The following is a 20555-nucleotide window of genomic DNA, read 5'->3' as shown; positions in this document are numbered from 1 at the left end:
TATTTGAAATGGTTTTCCACTCTTCTGCCTTTGAGCAGCTTATGCACCATAGCTTGTTTTTCTAACCTATGTGAACAGCCTTACCCTCAGCCAAACATGAGGTAATGACCAGTCAATTGAAAGTAACCTCTGGATTTCTAATCAGTGAAGGACAGGGAAAAGAACCCTGGATTTGAGAACGCAGATTATTTTCCTCCTCTAGAGGAGGTCTGAAATATATGATCCAAGATGAACTGCTACAGTAGGAAAAGGTTACAGAGGAGAGGAAAACTATCTTTTTGCCAATAGTTGAAGTTAGGAGTAAAATCTACTTTAGCCAACCTAAAATGTCATCAATATGTGTTTAAGCAAGCAAATATCTGCATAACTTCATGAAGCAGGGAGGCCAGGGGGGCAGGGTGAAATGTTAGAGTAACACCGTGTGAAAGATTTGCCAGTTCATTTGGCAAAAGCAAATGTTTTTGGGGAAAAAAAAAATAAAATCTCCTGATCATCACAGAAGTTCAGCCTTTGCATCGATTTGAATGCAAAGGGAAGAAACAGAAATAGCTATACCAACATATTATTCAAACCTGAATACATGAACATATAGCTGGAGGGAAATGCATATTGCACTGACTGCCATCAGTGGAAACAATTCAAGTTAGGCTAAACCAGTTACAGACAGCAATTCACAAGCATCACATGCAGGACCTTTGTGGTCACCATGGGCACGTATTTAACCTGACAGCAGCTCAGTATTGAACAGTGTTCACCCACAAGCCACAGATCAGTCTTATAGATTTAGTATAATTCTTTTTTTTTTTTTTTTTTTTTAAATGAAGCCAAGTTTTCACACAAGATAAAAAACATATTAGGTGAAAACAGTCCCTCCCCCTTCCAAGCTCCTCCCTGCTCTCTGCATCTTCAAACACTAGCAGAATCATACCAGAATGTAACAGTCTGCTTCCCAGTGCTGCTGCTGGCACAGTGCACTTCCAATCTTTCCTTAACACTGAGCTGCAAACACCTGGAACAACAAAAAGCAATAAAATATGATGAGAAACAGAATGGCAGTGCCTTAATGATGTATTTAGCTCTCACACACATTGTGACTTTGCAAGCAGGGCCCTTTCAGTTCCCAACATGCTTCAAGGCACAGGTCTTATCCATACAGAGTGAAATTCTGGAGTTGGTCTCAGTCACACTTTCAAAGGGAAATGAAATGCTGAAATATCACACTGAGACTGAATGTGCCTTGATTAAGCAACTAGAAGTGATAATTCAGCAACCAGAAAGCCAAAGTAACCTCAGAAGCACATATTACATTAGCAACCTTGCACTTCCTTGGGAGGCAAAGATGGGATTGCATCCATTTGAGGATACGCTCTGGGGTCAGTGTTTTTGCTCTGGAGATACATTGCTAGTCCTGCTGTGTCACAGCTTGCCACTCCCTTGACCTAAACTCTTGAATAGGGACTTTAAAAGCTGCATGTTAATCCAAAACTGCATCATGACCAAAAAAAAATGAGATGATTGATCTGCGTCAGGGCTTGCTCGCTGTGTGTTTCTGTTCCTCCTGATGAGGTGAGGACCCAGGAGTCATACAGCTAGCCTGAAACCCTACTTTATGGGACTTCACAGCATCTTCCTGCTGTGACAGGAGAGAAGAAAGGAAGACTATGATGGGGACCCATCTTCATTTGCCAAACATTTCTCTACTTTTGGGAGAACATAGGTTTTGTTGCCTCCCAAGGAAGTGCTCCAAAAGCCACCTTTTGTTCTTTGAAGTTATTGCTTTGTATATTATTTTCCTTTTTAAAAAAAAAAATCCAAACTCCCAATATAACCTGCACCTACAGGCTCAAGAGCCTGGAGGCAGCATTGCACATTACATATGACAAAACTACTATGCACATGCCACCCAAAGAAGCGTGATCTCAGTAAACCCTCTCACTCCTGTATGAAATTCAGATATGTAAGCAGGTCTAGGCATATTTATTTAAAATAAATAAGCAAGCAAATTTTTCTTGAGCACTAGCCACAGTATAGAGTCCAAAACTAACATCTCACCACAATTACACAACAGAGTCATGACAGCTGTATAAGAGAGGCAAAGATTGCACACAAGAATTATCAGATATGTGAAATAACTAACTTGATATGGAGTTTCTAACAAGGGGCTGGAAAATGTTTCAAAGTATGCTTATAGCACTAAAATGCATCTGCATATTTTTTCAGAAACAATGTAGAAGTCTTAGAGGAAGAAGAGTTAGCACAAAAGCAGTTCATTTCAAAAGCATGCCCTCTTGCAGTTGCTGTGAAATCACAGAAAGACCAATAACTTCTTTTTTTTTTTTTTTTTAAATAAATAAATAGGAAGATGGATGGTTTGCTGTATTGAGACAGTCTTCCAGTGGGTGTCCTCATCTTCTGCCCAAAAGCACCATACATCATGTTGCTACCAATAATATTTCTAAGCTATTATATGACACTACGTAAGTACCTTTAAGTGCATCACAGAAGAAAAAAAAAAAAGAAGCAAGGCCCATATTAAAGGAATGTTTTCTTCCACTATGTATCCGATGGCTGCTGAAAAGGTAAAGGTCCTTCAATTTATTTAACAGAGTTGGAACACAGTAATCACATTAGAGCCTTTTTCAGATGATACGGAAAAGCCAAGGACAGTTAAGTGTCCTAAAATCTCTCCAAGCGAGATTTTCAGGCTTGGAAAATTTCATGGAGCACAGTTTCCTTATGAAGTTATAACTGAAGATCAATCTTAAATGCTTTTCCACACTTGATGTCTCTTTGAAAGTGAAACAGTCAAAACTGCCTGATGAACCACAACTCAGAAACAAAGGTGAGGGAGAAGTTAAAAAAAAAAAAAAAAAAAAAAAGCAATTTCAGGATCATTCTTTGATCAATACTGACAGAGAAGAAATCACTTCTGTTCCAGATTGGGTGCCAGTGGATGGGAATTTCTCAGTGTCTCATTTCCCCCTGCTCTTACACGAGGACAGCAAACAGTTCAACTGTTAGCACAAATGGAAAGAAGGTATGAGGTGAACACTAAGCAATAACACTATTAAAATAAGGGAGAAGAGGGGAGGGTGATACTGGTTTACAGGCAGGGTAAAAAGTTCAGATTTTAATACTGACAGAAAGTTTTTAAAATTCTTTCCATGCTGCGTGTGCTGGCATGAGGGACTGCTGAAGAACAGGCTAAGAGTACAAAGTAGAAGATTTTACTTTTTTTTAAAAAGCACTTTGAGACTTGCTTTGGAGACCAAATATTGGTCTATATTCCAGCAAAGACAACTTCCTGTAAGTGATTCATTACTTCTAATCCACAACCCATTACAGAGCAGTGCTCCATCAGATTCTTGATTTCTCTTGGGACATCAGCACAATGTGAAAAGGTTAATAGGAGCTAAGAGCATTCATACCAGTCACAGCATCAGGCAGCTGAATTAATCTTACTGGAGAAACGTTTATTTTCTTTTAGTCAGAGGAGACACAGGTTTCTTTGAAATTGTCTTTAGAAAAAGACATATAACAAGGATGTCATCAATGCAATAATCTCAATTCAAGGAAAGATAAATTGTTTGAGCCAGATTTCAGTACTTGTCTCAGGCCCTGGACGCTAATGTTGATTACTAGGACAGCTCTGCAGGACTATGCTAGGGCAGAGCTTGATCTCCAAGCTACCTAATTCTTCCTGAGAAACAGAATTTCCACCCCTGATGACTAGTGATATGGACTCCTCCTCTGGGGCAATGGGAGAGAAAAGGAGCCAGGTGCTTAGGTTATATTTCTGTATTTCCGGCTGTTCTGCACTACAATTCATCTTGAGCAAATCACTTAGGCTTTGTGCTCCACACACTTCCACACATTGGTGTATGAGGGGACAGCCCATCAATAATAGCAGAACACTTGTTTTCTTCTGTTGTTTTCCTGTTCCCCCCACCAGGAACTTGAAGCATTGTGTGACAAATTTAAGAGCCATCACAAACATTTGGGGTATCACTAAGTAATTATCAAGAGTAACCAATGTAAGTTCAGAAAGATTTTTCCCTTAACTAGTTAGGCCATTAGTTCTACTTAGGAAAAAGGAACAGAAAGAAAAATAATTCAATTCTGTTAGCATAATGAAAATTTGAAAAAATCTGAGGGAAGAAAACAAAAATCATCCATGAGTGGTTGCCTCTCTCTCTGGGGGGAAGAGAAATAAGAATCAATTTAGCTGAAATGAACTGGCATAACATCACTAAACAAGTTCAGCCTATGCATTTATTATTCCCAAATACTTCTAACTGAGGTCCTGTAACCAGACCTCTTTCTCATCAAAGGACCTACCACTAGCATCCCCACAAGAGTCTTGAGATACAGGAACACTATTATCTTCATTTTCAAGTGGAGAATAAAGGTAAGCTGAGGCTCAGTGGTTTCCCCAAGGTCACAGCTGGTGACTGGTAACTGAACCCAGGTTTCAAGTCACAAGCTACTGACTTTGCACTGCTCTGTTCTTTCTCTCTTTACTTTGCTAAAGGGCCTCAGTGTCACTGAAAACTGCCTCCTTGGTTTACATATTCACTGATGAAGAAAAAAAGAATCCATAAATTATTCTAAAGGTGCCAGGATAAGAAGCACCCTCCCACCTCTGCACTCTGCACAGCTGTTCTCACCTGAAAGAGCATAAGCCTTAACTCCCGTAAATAAGAGCAGAATTGGGCACACAAAATTTAAGTTTGATTATGAGGAAGTAAGTCTGGAGGCAAAACCAGACAAAGCCTACATTGACTTGTTTCCTCTTCAGCCCTTCATTACGTTTCTAAAACATGTTGAACTCAATCCAAGCCACTGTTCACCAAAACCCCAAATAACAGAGTGCTTCAATCACAGACTGTGTGCAGCCCACACCACCACCTAGATAACCCAAGAGTTTTATCAGGGGGCACTAGCATCTTACAGAGCTTTAATAATTTATCTGGAACTTAACTTACTTCCATTCTTTCTGTCCGTAACTTTTCATATATTCCCCTGACATCGGATGTTTAGTGCTCCTGTAAACAGAAGAAACATTTTCAGTGCTTAGCTCAAAACCTCTAAAGCCCCTTTCCAGGTTTCTGCATTATTTTTTGATTTGCCCTGACCTAGGGCAAATCTACCTAAAGTGACAACACCTAAGTCTCTTTTAATTTCTCCTGATAAATCATTGACAATCCGCTCCCAGACACAGACACTCTAGCTTAAAAATGCTCCATTTCTTTACTTAATTTTGAAACCTTAACAGGTGAGCAAGTCACTCAAAGGTTTATGCATGGGCAAAGCCAAGCAAACACGAGACTTTGGGTGTAGTCCTGTATAGGACACAATTCCATAAACCTCTCACTCACCCTCATACAAGGTTGAAGGGCCTGCTGCAGTCTAAACCTCAATCATCACCTCAAGAAAATATCCAAATACACTTTTAAATAGCATTTCTCAGCATTCTTCTGTTCCCACCTTGATCATTGCCAGGCACAAGGTTTTTTCCTCCATGGATCACAAAAATAGGACTAGGTTTCAAGTAGTGTGATATGCATTTCTTTCATAATTCTCTCTGGATCATATTGTCAATCGTTTTATAGTAACAAATGCTGGGTATTTGGCAGGGGTGGGAGGATGTGTATGGTGTTTGTTTTAATGAAAGGTGAGATTTCCAGGTGATAACATGATTCAAGGAGTCCAAGATTTAGCAAAGCAAGGCAGCAAATATAATGAGCTTCTGATAAATTTGTGTGTGTAGTCAACATTGCCAGTAGTTTAAACTTCTCACCCCCATTGTGTTTTTAAGAGTTAACCATATGACAGAATATTTCTATTCTTCCTAAACTAGCTGTTTGTCTGGAAAATAAACTGTTTGGGAGAAATGTCTGTGGTAACATTCCTCTAAAAAGCCTCATTGCCTTTGCATCTCCTCTTTTGGTAGAGTTTTTGTTTACCTTATTTTGCATTTGCAAGCATAAAATTATTCATATAGCACACCAACAACTTCCAGTAGCAATAATCACAGCAGAGCTTTAGGTAAACTAAAGACAAGTTAGGGTATGGAAACACAGTAACAAATTACAGAACTGTGAACTGTAGTTCTGTTAACTTAAAGCAGTTTCACCCCCCTCCCAGCAAGAACATAGATTTAGTTATTATTCAGGTATAGTATTCTTAAGGGCAAACCTGGTTTTCTTGATCATATTGACAATTTTTTGTAATGATAATTTTTCCGGACTAAAAGGATGAATTGAAAGTCAAGGGCTGTGAGTCCTTTTCAAGATTCACTATTAGACTACTATGAAACCCCAAGTCTCTTTTTCCAGGAGTGATATGGTTAAAATAATATTTATTTTTCATAAAAGCATGACAATGAAAATGCCTACACAAGAACTAATAATAAGCACTAAATCCTAAACTATAGATTATCATTGTTTGTTTTCACAGTGTGCACGTAGCTACTGCCATATATCCCAATCTGTTACCAGCCCAAAACCAGACTGCTTTTTGTCATTCAAATGCAACAGGGTGAGCGTATTTGCAAGGGGAACCACAGATTGCCTTATGTTGTATGCCATTACCTGACTCCTTCTTGGATATCCTGAGCTCTTCATCTTGTTGCATCTATTTCCAATCAGTGGTTTTGAATGACTAATTGTGGGTTGCCTGCAACACCATTTGCCCATGTCCCAGGTAATCAAAACCCTACAAATAAAATTGCTATTACATTTCAGGTCTGGAGGTTATTGGATGCTTGCTTTTTTGAGCAAATACATGCATGGAGCTAAGGAGGAATGAGATGCCATGACTGAGCCAGCCAAATCATCTTCTCAGAATGAGAAAATATCCAGACCTCACTATCCCTTTGCACATTTGCCTGCACTTGTAGCAGCAGATCAGTGAAACTGGAGTTAGAGAGCACTAAAGTTTTGACACACAGCTTTTCTAAACATGGCAAATCTTGCTCCTATAGAACTGCATGCCCCCCAGCTCTGGACTGGTGAGACCAAGGAAAACAGGAGAAATTCCTGCCCTGATCCCTCCAACATTCTTTTAAAACCCTCAGGCCTTGTAGCACCACTGTCAGAGGCCGAATTTGCAGCAGCGGGCTGGGAGCTGTGGGAGAAGGTGGTGCATTCCCATCTGTGCAATAGCACTAGGCGAATCAGCGCATTTAAATTTTGCATTTAAACTACCAAACATGAGCAGATGCATTTTATTTTTTTAATACCCAACTTATTTGCTTCCTGGTGTTATTTTCTGAAGACAGCTGCAGACATAAATTACCTTTTTTCCTTCAGCCAAAATAAATAAATATTTATGGCTAATTAGGACTTCCCTTTCTCTGTTGTGAGTGTTCACTTGCCTGAACTGCTGCAGTAAGAGGCAACGCAGCAAGGCTGAGCAGAGCAGCCATACGTCCCAGAAGTGGGTGGCAGCCTCTGGGTCTCTAACCACAGGAGGAAAACAGTAAACACAGGAATTTCATAGCAACACCAGCCTGCATCTGCACAGTCATTAAAGGCAAGCGACACCCATCCTGCCCCACATCGTGGCCCTGTGAGTCAGAGCTGCAGAGCCAGCTTTGGCACTTGCTACGAGAGGTCTCCAGACAAACTTCCAGGGGCTTATGGCAAGAGGATCAAGAAACCGTCCGTTGGGATCTAGAGTCCAGAAACTCATATTGGTTGCACCTGCCTAGTTTTGGAGCCATAACATATATAATCTGCATGAAGGTACTGTTGATTGTCACCATCTGAATATGCACTGGTAGTGTTTCACAGTTTAATTCATGTACTGCACAGAGGCACAAACCCTCTGCTCAGACCTACACAGAGGTGCAACACACAGCACAATTCATGCATATCTCTGCCTCAAAATTATTTTTAAATCAAAGGAACCCACAAAAAAAGTCAAATATTTCCCACTGTTAGTAGCTACAGAACCAACAGCTTGGGTTTTGTACAAGGATTTCATTAAGATGTATATTCCAGTATAGCCGTGCTGCTATACCACAATTCAAAACCAAGTTATTACAAGTTATTCTGCTGAATACAGCAACAGAGAAGGATGCCCGCATTTTGTCAGACGTTCCCAATCTCAGCAGCTGTAGGAATTTCAGTTAAACCATGCTAAAGCAGTCTTAGCAAATTTTTCAAAAAAAAGCTCCAGTAATAGTCAAAGGGGAAGTGAAAACATGAATAATGTAAATTCTGACTTGCTGAAATCTCTTCCCATATTTTAAACACAAAATAATACCAGTGATCTTGGAAGGAGCATAAAACTTATACAAAACGGGACATCTAGTGGCAGTGCACGGGAATTGCGGCACGGAGGAAACACGATGCCTTCTCAATCCCTCCTCCGTGAAAACTGTGACAAGGTAGAGGAATAACAGTGACAGCACGTAAGAGTCCTCCAAAATCCTGACACACGGCAAAGTTTTATTACAGGAGTTCATGCAACAATTTCCCTTTTCAAATAATTTTTAAAAACACCACCAAGTGATCAGGCAGGTATTCCAGTTGATGGGGTTTTCTTTTATCATGTACTTGCCCTTTGCTTCCCTTTCTTCCCCCAAAACAGTCAAAAGGTTTACATGATGCCATCCCGCTGCATCTGAATTATGGATTCACACTTCGAAATACCATGGGTTTGCTGTTATTTGTACTAAATTAAAGCAGAGAGCTCTGGTGTTGGGGAAAAATAAAGGCTTTGTTTACCTACACTACCCCCCCTACACATCCCAGTATTTGATCTCAGAATACTTTTGCTTACTCAGCATTCCCAGCAGCTATAGGCAGATCCCTCGCTAGTTCTGCACTTTTCAGTATGAAACCATGAGCAGGTTTCTGCAAGTAAAATGCTCCATGCTGATAGATAATCTCCTGCCAAGAGCTTGTCTTTAACACAGGAAAGCTTATTTCTGAGCTGGAAATGGGCCCAATACAGATGCCATAGGGCCAATGGAGAAAAAAAATAACAGGTCCTGAGATTTTTGATTTTTTTTGTAGGAGACTTTGCATTTAAGTTTGGATTATGTGTTACACATTGAGGAAATAGATTTCATGACTGAGAAACTGCATACTAGGAAATCCTACAGTAGCATGGAAGAAATAAGGAGAAAATAGCCTGTAGATCAGTCAGGTTACTTCAGCACAGGCTGCAATCAAAACCATAACAATTCATAAAAGCATTTCATTTCTCCCTCTTCACTAGCACTGAATAGACTTTCAGTACTTTCTAGCATTCAAATAACTTCCTTCAAAGGAAAGATGAAGGGGGAAGGATTTTCACAACAGTGAGCTGTCTGTTCTGTCGAGTCAGATTTCAGTCAAGAAAACCCTTTTTTAAATTTGATATTCAAAAAAGATGTCAAGCAAAACAGCTTTTAAATGGTGAATGAGAAATCCGCTCGTGCATTGCTATGCTCAAAAGACTGGACTAAACTGAAGATACTAGATAAAAACAAACAAACAAACAAACAAACAAACAAACAAAAAACACAACAAAAAATCAAAACAAACAAACAAAACAAACCCACCACACCACTATTTTAAATGTAGTTTCTTTCACATTGCACAGTTCCAAGATTATGCATTTATTTTAAAAGTTGCTACAGAAACTCCCAGGTAATATTTTGTTTCTCAGAGCTGCAGGCTGAGACAAGCAAACAGATTAGTTTCCTACATGTCTTCTCACATCACACAGCTCTGCTCTGTCACAAGCATTTGTTGGTGCTTGAGGTCCTTTACTTTCTAAAAGGTTGCCACCTTCCAGTTTTCCGTGGATCCTGCTGTTAGTTACACTGCTGGTGGCAGAAAGGGGAGGTTGAAAGGAAGTTTATTTGGGGGCTTCCAGCTACCAGTAATAGCCACCAACTTGTTATCAAAGGGGGGCAACTTTTGTGGGTCCCTTAAGCAAGTTCCCCCAAGGCAACTCTAGTAACCAGCCAGCTAAGTGGCAAAACAAGCCTGCCTGACCAGTAAACATTCCTTTCCCCCTAAACTTTCACCTGCCTTTCACACAGCAACAGAACAAGGGGAAAAAATGCTGCGTTTTCCCTGAGCTGAAGGCCAAATTGCAAGCTTTGTTTACCTGGCATTATAACACACTTCCTGGCAGCCTTTTGGGTTTCTGACCAGCATTTAAGCAGCAGATAATAGCGCACACAAGCATAGCTCTAAGCCACACAAGCTCCCCACCCGTGATCCCCACCAGAGGCTTGCGCTGTATTCCTGCCAGTAACTGACTTTCTGAGTGCTCAAAGCCAGTTTATGCCTCAGTTCCCCCACGTGAGGGACTGGGGTAGCAGGATTTTGCCAAACATAGCAGCCAGGAGACGATGAGCAGTGTGCACACAGACTGGGTGCAGCACGTTTCCCTCCCGGGTGTTTTAGCCATGTACAAGGTGATTGAATTCAGCTGTTTGAATGAGTTATGTGAATAGAGGGCTGGTGTAGAGCCGTGATGAATCATCTTTTTCTCCATGTTTATTCTTTGCACAGTAATATATTGCAGACCTCTAACTCCTCTGCTAAGCAGCCATAATTTTCTGACAGCTGAAGAGTCCCCAGAGGTTTCATATTTGAATCAGGGCAACAGACACAGGCAGGTCAGTTAAAGCAGACTTCAGTAAATCAAAATTACAAAATTTAAAGACTTCTATTTTAACCAAACTGTGCATTTTAACACAGAAGGGGTTTACATCACTTCAACTACTGACAATTTACCTTAAGTCACTCTTAACAAGACCATTTTGTTAAGGACTTATGAAAAGACCATAAAGATATACTCTCTTTTTTCCCCAGCTTTAAAGTAAAAGAGGGCATAACTCACCCTAAAGTGAGATGTGCCTCCCTCCTGCAGGAGGGTACTAATCTCTGCTAACAGACAGAAAGACCTCTATACAAACACAGAAACCCCTACAGAAGTGCTGGGGAGTGTCCCATATCTCCCCCTGTGTTGGCTTGGGGTGCCCCTGCTAGACACAGGGGTGTCAAGGACCTCCCTTCCCATGCCTGGCACAAGGTGGCTGATTCCTCTTCAAGGGTCCAAAGGTGAAGATGAAGGCAGCATGTCTCCTGCATAGGCCCAGGGGTCTGTCTCATGCCCTGATTCGGCAAATGAAAGCATGAGAAGTCTCAATACCTAATGCTTTGTAAAATTTCACTATTTTTCTGGAAATTATTTGGCTGAAGCAAAAAAAAAAAAAAAACCAACACATTTCTTTTCCCTCCATAGAGGTACCCCATCATACAGGGCCTCTGCTCTTTCCTACACATCAGAAACCAAGTGTACCAAAATACATATATATATGCCATCTGCTTTTCCTGGACCTCCTCTGCCCTGGGCCCCCCCATCTCCCTGCATCCTTACCTGCTTCTCTCCACAGACACTCACCAGGGTGCCCCAGAGGGCACAGCTACTGCCCAGGTCAGCAGGCAAGACCTGGGACAGACAGCCCACCCCAGCCCTCGCCTCTCTCCAGGAAATCCCCTCAGGTGCCTGTCCCACTCCTCTTAACCCTTGTAAACAAGCCAGGTCCCCTTTCTACTGGCAACTCCTGTATTTCATCCTTCTCCCTTCCACCTCCTGCCCACCCCTCACTCCTCCCATGGCTCCCTCTGGCCAGCAGCATCCCACAGGGCTTGCAGAAGCAGCCCTGGGCTATCCCAAAGAGTCAGCAAGCCAGTGACACTGTCATAATATGAAGGTCTGAGCTTGGGTTTGGGAGGCTTTTATAAATTTCAGCATGGGAATACTGAGTTTTCATCACACATCTGATGTTACATGGCATTCATGTCATGTAGAAAGGACCAGTTTGAGTACATCAATCACCCCAACCAAAGAGAAAACAAAAGAGTAAAAGTATATGCCAGCGATCCTTTCTCACCAAGCAGAACAGCTAAACGTGTCTCCAGCAATCAATCAAGGCTCCAGCAAAACCTGTTCTATCAAAGATAGATGATCTTTTGCGAAAGAACAGATACCTCTGAAAACTTCATTACCATTCGTTAAGACAAAGAGTTGCCTCTTGACAGTCTCCTTAACACAGCATAAATTTTAATAAGGCATGCACAAATGACCTGCTACAATGCAGCTCACAGACTCTACTGAGCTTTAGGAAAACAATTCTCTATGGCTCTTTTTCACCTCCTGTCCTGGTATTGCTGAAAATCTGCTAATCACAGGTGGGAGAAACAGCAGCATGTGTGTGCAGGCTCCTGGGCTGGTTTTAAGTTTACATTCATCATGCTCTTCCTAATCACTTGTCTCACATCAGCTGCTACAAAGTCATTTAAACAATCCAAATTGCTTTTTTGAATCATTAACCGGATAGCAAAAACACTATTAAAAGGGGACAGTATTAAGGTCAGAAGCAATGGATAAGTTTTTTCTACAGGTACTTGGTAGGATAAGGAGAAAACGAAAAAAACTCTAGGTCATTCTGTGTTTCTTAGGTCAATACACAAATAGTGCAGCCAAGCCATGGAATTAATTTTTAACATAATATTTGTGGGGTTTTTTTGGACTTGTACTAGTTTACAGGCACACTGATTATTAAATTCTGATATCTTGATAACACTGATACAGAAAGAGCTCACAGTAACATTAATCTGTATGAAGGATAGCCAGGCATGTGAAGGCTCACTTCATTTGGAAGGAGAGCACAATAAAACCTAAGTTCAAAATGAAAAATAGGTATGTAAGAGTGTGAGTAACAGAAACATCTCACCTTAGTGCTAGAGTTTCCCTTGGATTCAGCCTCCACCACTGCCTTATACTAACACAGCTCCTATTTAAGAAACCAAAATAAGGTTCGTTTCTTTCAGTCACTGTGGCTTGGAGGACTGCCTGAGAAGATCATTAAGCAGCTTCGTCATGACCACCAAGGTACTGAGAGAAAGTGGCCTCCCAGCACGGTGGGTAGGGCTCACGTGGCACCCAGCTCTTGCCCCCATTCAGCAGTTCATGCCATTTCAGCATATACAGGGCGCCAGCCTTAACAGAAGAGACTCCTGTCCCAGGTTAGATGCAGGGGCTCATGAAAAGCTAAAGATGAGAGAAAGGCCCTTGGAGGAGACCAGTCCAAAGCACCAAGCAGGGAGACGGGCAGAGAAAGAAGTCCTCACATTTGCTATTATCATCTTTCAACAACCTCTCTAGTTCATACTTTGTCTCCTGACTGCGCTATTGAAAATTAAATCAAAGGCAGGCAACTGAGTAATTCTTACATTCATTTATCTTAAACAGAGCATCCCTCACTGGCATGGGAACACACCAAGCTTGTGATCACCCCAGTGCAAGAGTCTGGAGAAAGGTTGTGTTAGGAGTTATTTCACCAACTGCTCTAGAAAATATAAGCACAAGAAAAATAATATTTACAGCAAGGAAATCAAGGTTTAACATTCCGCAGGAAAGGCATGCTAGCACACACCAATTCCCAGGTGTAAAATAGGTGTGAGTATGCCTTGGTGATCACAGAAGACTCACAGTTAATTCTGCATTTAAAGATATTGAAAACATTACATTGAATCTTCTTGGAAGAGCAGAGGTGCCATTTACTAACATAAAGATTAAGTAAAGCCTTGTGCACAATGACTGGAATGAAAAGTAATTTGGTTCTCTCTATCATATCTTCAGCAAACAGGAACTCAGTCATCTAACTCTTTTTGCAGAGTGCTGTTTCTGTCAAGACAGGTTCAGAAAGAGTACAAAATTAATTTCTAAAAAATACACACATAGACAGAAATAATAAACTAAGCAGAACAAGGACGTGCATTTTATCCTTGATTATTAAAAAAAAAAAAATCCAGAAAAAAAGTAGAATATCATTTTAAGACCACTGCTATTGACATGCTCTGTTCTGAAGAATTTTATTTTCTGAAATCAGAAATAAAGTACATGCATTTTCAGAGACAAGTCACCTGAAGCATATGCTGCTGAATTTCACTAAAAGTCACAATAAAAACATGGGACATTTGGATTTGTGAGGCTTTCCTTAAACAATTCCCCCAATAGTTGTCTAGGTCTCTCATAGAACTGAATCACACTTCAATTTTTGTAACTATGCCAAGTAAACATATTCCCCATTTTCTAAAACTTTCAGTCATTAACATGAAGGAAGCTAAAATATCAATTTAACAAACAAAAAAAAATTCTTCTGTAAGCCCAAATCAGATGGACCATCAGATTCTATACGGAAAGATTTGTGTATTCAGAGTGTTCTCCAGCTATCTGATAAAAGGATCGGGTCTTTTCTGCACAAGGGGTAAGATGTAACTACAAGATCTTGATTGACGACCTTCTTCCCTTTCAAACTTCTTCCTTGCATCAATCTAGGGAGCCTTCTGAGAATGGAAACAGATTTGTATCCACCCACCCAAGTCCAGGAGCTAGGACCCTCACACCAGCACCGAGTCTTCTGAGCGTGAGACAAGCCGCAGGAGCGGGAGGCTCAGCTCAGATGGGCCAGTACTCCTGAATGGAAAACCCATTTGGCTGAAGTCCCACAAAGGCACCTCAAAACAGGTCTTAAATGATTGTAGGAGTTTTGATAGCCCTCCACAGAGGTGAATTTTCAATGTAAAATGTGAGAGGTGCAACAGCATTTGAAGGGAAGCAAAAGAATAGTTTCTCAGGAACGCCAAGAAATGAAAGCTACTGAGCAGGTCCTGCACAGCTGTGGCTGTAAGTAGAGGTATGCTACACGTCACTGTGAAAATATTCATACCAGATTAACCATCAGAAAGGGAAATGGGTAGCTGTATTTTGTTTTAGAGTATTTTTGAATGCCCAGAGTAGGACATTTCTGGAATAATTCTTCAGGCCTCACCAGAAATGATTTTGGTCCACTGAGCCTTTGTGTTTTTTAATCTAGAGATGGGAAAAGAGGTGATTACATAGCCAGTGCCTCTTCATAAAAGCACAGCTTTATTCCCTCTTGTACACTGTCTAGTTTTCAATATACAAACATTGAGCTTTGTGTGTTTTCCTTGGGAGAATATTTATTGTCTTAACACACCTTATCATCAAATACTTTCTCCTGCTATTAGTTTTACTAGTCCCTATCCATACTCTGTGTTGTTATGCCTAGTTACAGATTACACTAAATAAGACATCTTCTTCCTCAGTGTTTACATCTTTCAAGTATTTGCAGATGATGGCATTCCCCTATAGCTGCCAGCTAACAAAAGCATACCTGTTTAACTACTTTATTATTTCTTTCTAAATTCCCCAAAGTCTTTTCATTGCTGTTATCTGAATTCCCTCTGGTTGTCAACAATGGCCCAGTAATGAGCTGTCCTAACAGCACCCAGCATGTTAGGACTGAACAGAAAGGAGACCTTACCCCGTGCTAACACAGGATACCTATGCCTATGCAGTTCAGCAACACACAGGACACTTCCGTTGCTTTGCAAGCTCAGGATTAATTTACTACTAATGATTACATCTTGTATTTCGCTTGCCCTGCAGTTTATTTGTTTACGTCTTTCCAAGATGATTCATCTGGCTAATCTTTGAGAGTCTTCATCTTACTTCTGACTCTCCTCGCTGATTAAACAAAGTGATGCATGTCTTTTGTTGTAAAGTTGGACACTGGGAATTTAGTAACTTCCCAGAAGAGCTCTGGAAAGTGGGACAGGAACTCTTTGCACAAAAGGTAGCCTGCCCTTCTCTCTGAGCAAAATGATAAGGGGCTATTGGCAGCATCAATCTTCATTTGGAAAAATAATCAGATACAGCATCAGCACAGAACTTGATCTTCATTCACCTTTGTGCCCTGTGACCATACCACCAGAGGGGAAGGTGTTGCCTCCACAGCTGTGCCCTAAAATCCATATCAAGAAATGGAAATTTGTTTGACTGGTGATGTTTGAAACCACTTGTGTGTGTGATGCCAAACAACTCCCCTGCTTGTTCTTCCAAATTACGCTGCAGGTGACAGCACTGAAATATGGAGCTTACTTACAAGGAGTGCTCATCTTACCTGCACTGGAAGTTTGGGGTATTGATTCCTACACTGCAGGTATTTGTGAAATTAGGACATTTAAGATGCAGTCCTAGTACCAAAACAAGACAAAGCAAAGAGCTGATAATCCTCCAGCTTCCAAATGTTTAAATGAATAACCCCCCAAAACTTTTCTATTGCACTGTTTTGGTGTAATATATGCATATGTCAGAGGAAAACCATCTATTAGTTTCCATCTTCCAAATAAAGGAAACTCAGCCTGAGCCCAAGTCAGACTTGTGAAGAGTCATTACAAAAGTCAGATTACCTCTATTCCATGCAATATGGTAAGTATGAAGTGCTTCTGCAAATCAAGTTATTAAAAGTGCCTTAACCATTTGCATGACTTGAAATACTCCAGGGCTACTTCTCTGCAAAGTCAGCTGGGTATAAAGGTAATCTCTTCGTGCTCATGCAGAATACGCTTTACAGATTTATGGTTACTTATATTAATTGAGCAAAACCAATAGCCACTCTTCTTTCTAATCACTGGCGTGAGGCCAAAGTCATTCCCACAGAGGAAGAACAAGGAAACCATATAGATACGAGGTTGTCTGGTCACAGGCAGGAAAACCTACACAGCACTGTTTTCTCACCATTTTCCCACGATGTTGAAAAAGCCCACCCAAGAGTGCAGACGGGCAACTGGGGCACCAGGAGGAGGCATAGCAAAACTAGAGAGAATTGAGGTTCTGGCCCTCACCCGTGCACCTGCTCTGTGGGAATTTGACAGATAGAGTTTCCTTCAACTGAGCTGAATTTGTCCTTGTCACCCTGTGCACTGAAATATTCCTGGTGCAGGAGCACGCTGGGCATGGGGGAGTGCTGCTGTTCCTGCCTGCATGGCCCAGTTATGGGCCCAGGTTCCAAGAACCACAGAAGGGCCACTACGGCCAGTGAAAGCCACAGTCCTGACTTCACCAGCTCCTACCAGCTTGCTACAGACAGCAAATCCTCACGGCCTGAGATGTGTGAGGCAGGATGGCATCAGCTCCAAGCTTGTCATTCTAGTAGCCCAAATAAAATGGCCTATATCTTATCACTCTCAACATGTTCTTCCCCCATGCCAAGTTACCCAGCAGTGAGCAGAAGAACAGGGGTCTGACTCACTGCAGCAAGGGCTGGGAAGCCAGAATAGCGTATGGGCACTCGGGCCTCTAACAGTGGCCTCATCCTCGCAGCATGCTCGCTGCCTTGCAACGGAGAAATGCACAGCAGGCGTGAATAAGGCAAAGCACGTACCAAGAGGCACTTGTTTGAATTAGCTGCATGCATTCTGCCCTGTGAAATAAGTCCCACAGCAACACTGGACACCTGGCTGCCTCCTCTTCTGCAGCCAGACCGCTCCCAACAGCTGTCATCTAATGGGACCTAAAAAATAAACCCTAAACCCCTCACATTTAAACAAGAACACCAGCTCTATAGTACTTCTAAAATATTTTCCTTTTGGCAAGCTTATGGTACAGCTGTTAGCACCTTTCCTTAACTTCTCCACGTGTCCTTCCTGTAAGGACAAATCTGTGTCCACCCTTTGCAATGGTGCAGAAACCCACTGGAGAGCTTTACCTCCTTGTCCTGCATAAGTGCAAGGTGGATTGCTTTGGTGTCTGCCAGTTTGCCACCACAATGGCTCAGTAACCTCAAGCCTAACGTAGTGCATTACTGAGAAGCTTGCCTCGGCCTCACAGACCCAGCAGGTATGTACACACCATTCCAGCCATCAATGATCATTCCAAAATCTCCCTCTTGTAGATTTTCGTACTGATAAATGTGGGAATGGTGAGAGGCTCTCGTAAATAAATGACTGGATCAAACCTTGTGTCAGGTCACACACCACCACAGAACTCACACTTGCTTGAGCTCTCTCTCTGAAAGCCACTATGGTACAAGGGAGCTATCAGAAACGATGCTGTGAGCGGGCACGAGTTTCCTAAAGGCCCAGCAGCCAAGTTGCTTCCTCCATGCCCCCTGATGCCCAGCACAGGGTGGGGGCAGCCGACAGGAGGGTGCACGATGCCCCAGGGCTCCCTGGCAGCACCTGGGGTAGAGCAGCCACTGTGCTGGGGCCAAAGTGGTCCTTGGGGACATCAGGGATGGGGAGAGGTCAGCTGTGGGATGTTGCCAGGTCTGTCCCTGCCTACGGAGAGTGAAGCCTGCTTAGCGTTTTAGTCATATGAAGGAATAACTCTTGGGGAACAAAAGGAGGAAAACTGGGTTAGATGTAGTTAAAGGAAAAAAAAAAACATAAAAAGATGAGTGTCTTCTGCGCTGGAAAACACTAAATGCAAAAATGCTCTAAACGAGTGAAATTCAGATCTTCGTAAACTGAAGCAAAGCCAACACAAGCTCTTCCACGAAGAGGTCCCCGGGGGAGTTTTATAATACTTTGTTACAGAGTAAAAGCCGCAGGGCGAGCCCACCTTCACATTTCCCCCGAATTTTGCGCGGCAAAGAGCCACTCCAGAGCGAGCGGGGACCGGCGGGCGGCCGGGGGCAGCGGGCAGAACCGGAGCTCGGAGCGCGGCCGGCCGGTGCCCTCCCAGGGGACGGGGCGGCCCCCCCCGTCCCTCCCGGCCTCTCGCCGCCCGCAGAAGCGGCGAACTCACCTGCGGGGCGGCCCGAGGCGGCGGCGACGGGCGGCTCAGAGCTCCGGGCACGCACCCCGGGGCTGCCGCGGCGGCGGGGCGGGGGGGCGGCGGCGCGGGGGGGCGCCGGGGGTGCTGCCCGCCGAGCCCCGCAGCTGCCGGAGGAGCAGGCAGAGCAGCAGCAGCAGCAGCAGCAGCAGCAGCAGGAAGAGCGCCAGGTAGAGGAGCAGGTTGAGCTCCCACTCCATGCCGCCCCGCGGCTCGGCTCGGCTCCCCGCGCACCGCCCGGGGCTGATGCCGGTGCCGGTGCCGGAGCCGCCTCCTCCCCTGCGGCAGGGCGGCCGGCGGGCGGAGAGGGGCACCGGGCGCCCTCGGGGCCGGTCCTACCTTCAACCCCCGCCTCTGCGGCACCTCCCTGCCCGGGCAGGGCAGGACGGGGCAGCACCGGGCAGCGCGGGGGGGGGGACGGGGGGGGAGCGGTGGGGTGCAGAGGGCACCGTGGCCGCCCCACGACTTCTGGGCCCGTGGTCGGATGCGCTGGGCGCCCTGCTCCTTGGGCACCGGGCTCCTGGTGCAGCAGCCACGCTCCGAGACCGCCTGTCACACCAAGAGAAGCTCGCTGGGGTGACTCGCTTCCAAAACGGAGCCTCCCATCCAAACATGAAATGCCCACGTAGGGGTACCGCAGGCAGTGTCCACCCTCCCTACCTCCCCACCCCGCATTTCACACGCGTCCATCAGCACAGCCAACCAGTTCAGAACTTCGTTGGTAGCAGAAAATGTCTCTCTCCTTGAAGACATTTGAGAACTGTCCTCGGCCAGGAGCGAAAACACTTGACAGATGTTGCCATGGGAATAGAAAAGTTACTCAGATTTTTATCCACTTGACTCAGATTTCAGTGAGCAATATAATTGTGATGGACCTGCCCTGACTTCTGCTTTGAAGGTGATGAAAAAACAGACTTTAAAAATACCAGGTGCCCTTTGTCGTGCTGTATGACTGACATCTGGCTGGTGGCCGGGTAACAGGGCTGAGGGACACACCCGGGTTAGATCCAGAACGACCCAGTGGCTCTTGCACCCACTCAGAGCATGAGCCTCCAGACTTAAGAGACAGGTTAGTGAGAGGTGAAATTGCGGTGGTGGCTCACTGGCCCTCTGAGGACAGCAGTGCCAACTGGAAAAAAAGTCAGACACGTTTCACACTCTCAAACTATTACACCTAATCTCCCCCTGCTTTTCCCTGCTCCCCACAGACCACTCGTGCGCCGAGGCTGCAGGGGAGCAGATGAGGCAAAGGGAGTGGAGGGATGTCAGCTTGCTGCTATCCTTAGGGAAAACCCTACTCGCACTTTTGGGGTACCATCTGTCCGCTTGCCCTCATGATTTGTCGCAGCTGAAGTCACATCCCCCATGACTCCATGGATTTATAAGCATTGGAACTGAAATTTCACAGAGTGAACGTAAGTACTGCTGCATATATTGGAAATTTTGTCAGGGCCATAGAAAGTGTGTTGCTTCATGAAGAAATACATCCAAAATGCATACATTCTACTTCATAAAGCCTCCCAGATTCTTAACATAAGTACAGCATCAGGCAAGTCTGAGCTAAGGACATAACTACATATTGGGTTACCATTTTACACCAAATCTTCTATCCTTACTGGATCTCTAGAATAATACTTCCTCATAATTCTCAATAAACAATTTGAAGCAATCTGGGGAAATGATCATTCACCTTTTCTTGATGTAGCAAAACTTAATTCTGACATCTTCATCAGTAATACAAAAATATTACCTGGCAGAAAAAGGAAAGGCCAGCATCTGTCATTCTCCAGTGCTCACACATCCCAGCTCTGTATTCTCTCAGGCACGATAATTAGCACTTTTGCATTTCACTTGGATTATTAGTGAGAAATTGAACTACTCAAAACACAGTTTTC

General features: G+C 43.4%; 1 protein-coding gene across 1 annotated transcript in view; it reads right to left on the bottom strand.

Annotated features, from left to right (window-relative positions):
- Nucleotides 1-20555, bottom strand: part of ANXA5 (annexin A5) — a 52551-nt gene that overhangs the window by 27439 nt on the left and 4557 nt on the right. Inside the window, exons 2-3 of the mRNA XM_042796457.1 lie at nucleotides 4986-5045; nucleotides 929-1009 (exon numbers count right to left, since the gene is read on the bottom strand). The gene's annotated coding sequence lies outside the window, so the exon portion shown is untranslated. The remainder of the gene's footprint in view (nucleotides 1-928; nucleotides 1010-4985; nucleotides 5046-20555) is intronic.

The sequence above is a fragment of the Tyto alba genome, unplaced genomic scaffold, assembly GCF_018691265.1.
Source record: "Tyto alba isolate M040663 unplaced genomic scaffold, T.alba_DEE_v4.0 Super-Scaffold_23, whole genome shotgun sequence".
Taxonomy (NCBI): domain Eukaryota; kingdom Metazoa; phylum Chordata; class Aves; order Strigiformes; family Tytonidae; genus Tyto; species Tyto alba.
Note: the sequence above shows the minus strand (reverse complement) of the source record. Positions and strands in the feature narration are given on the sequence as shown.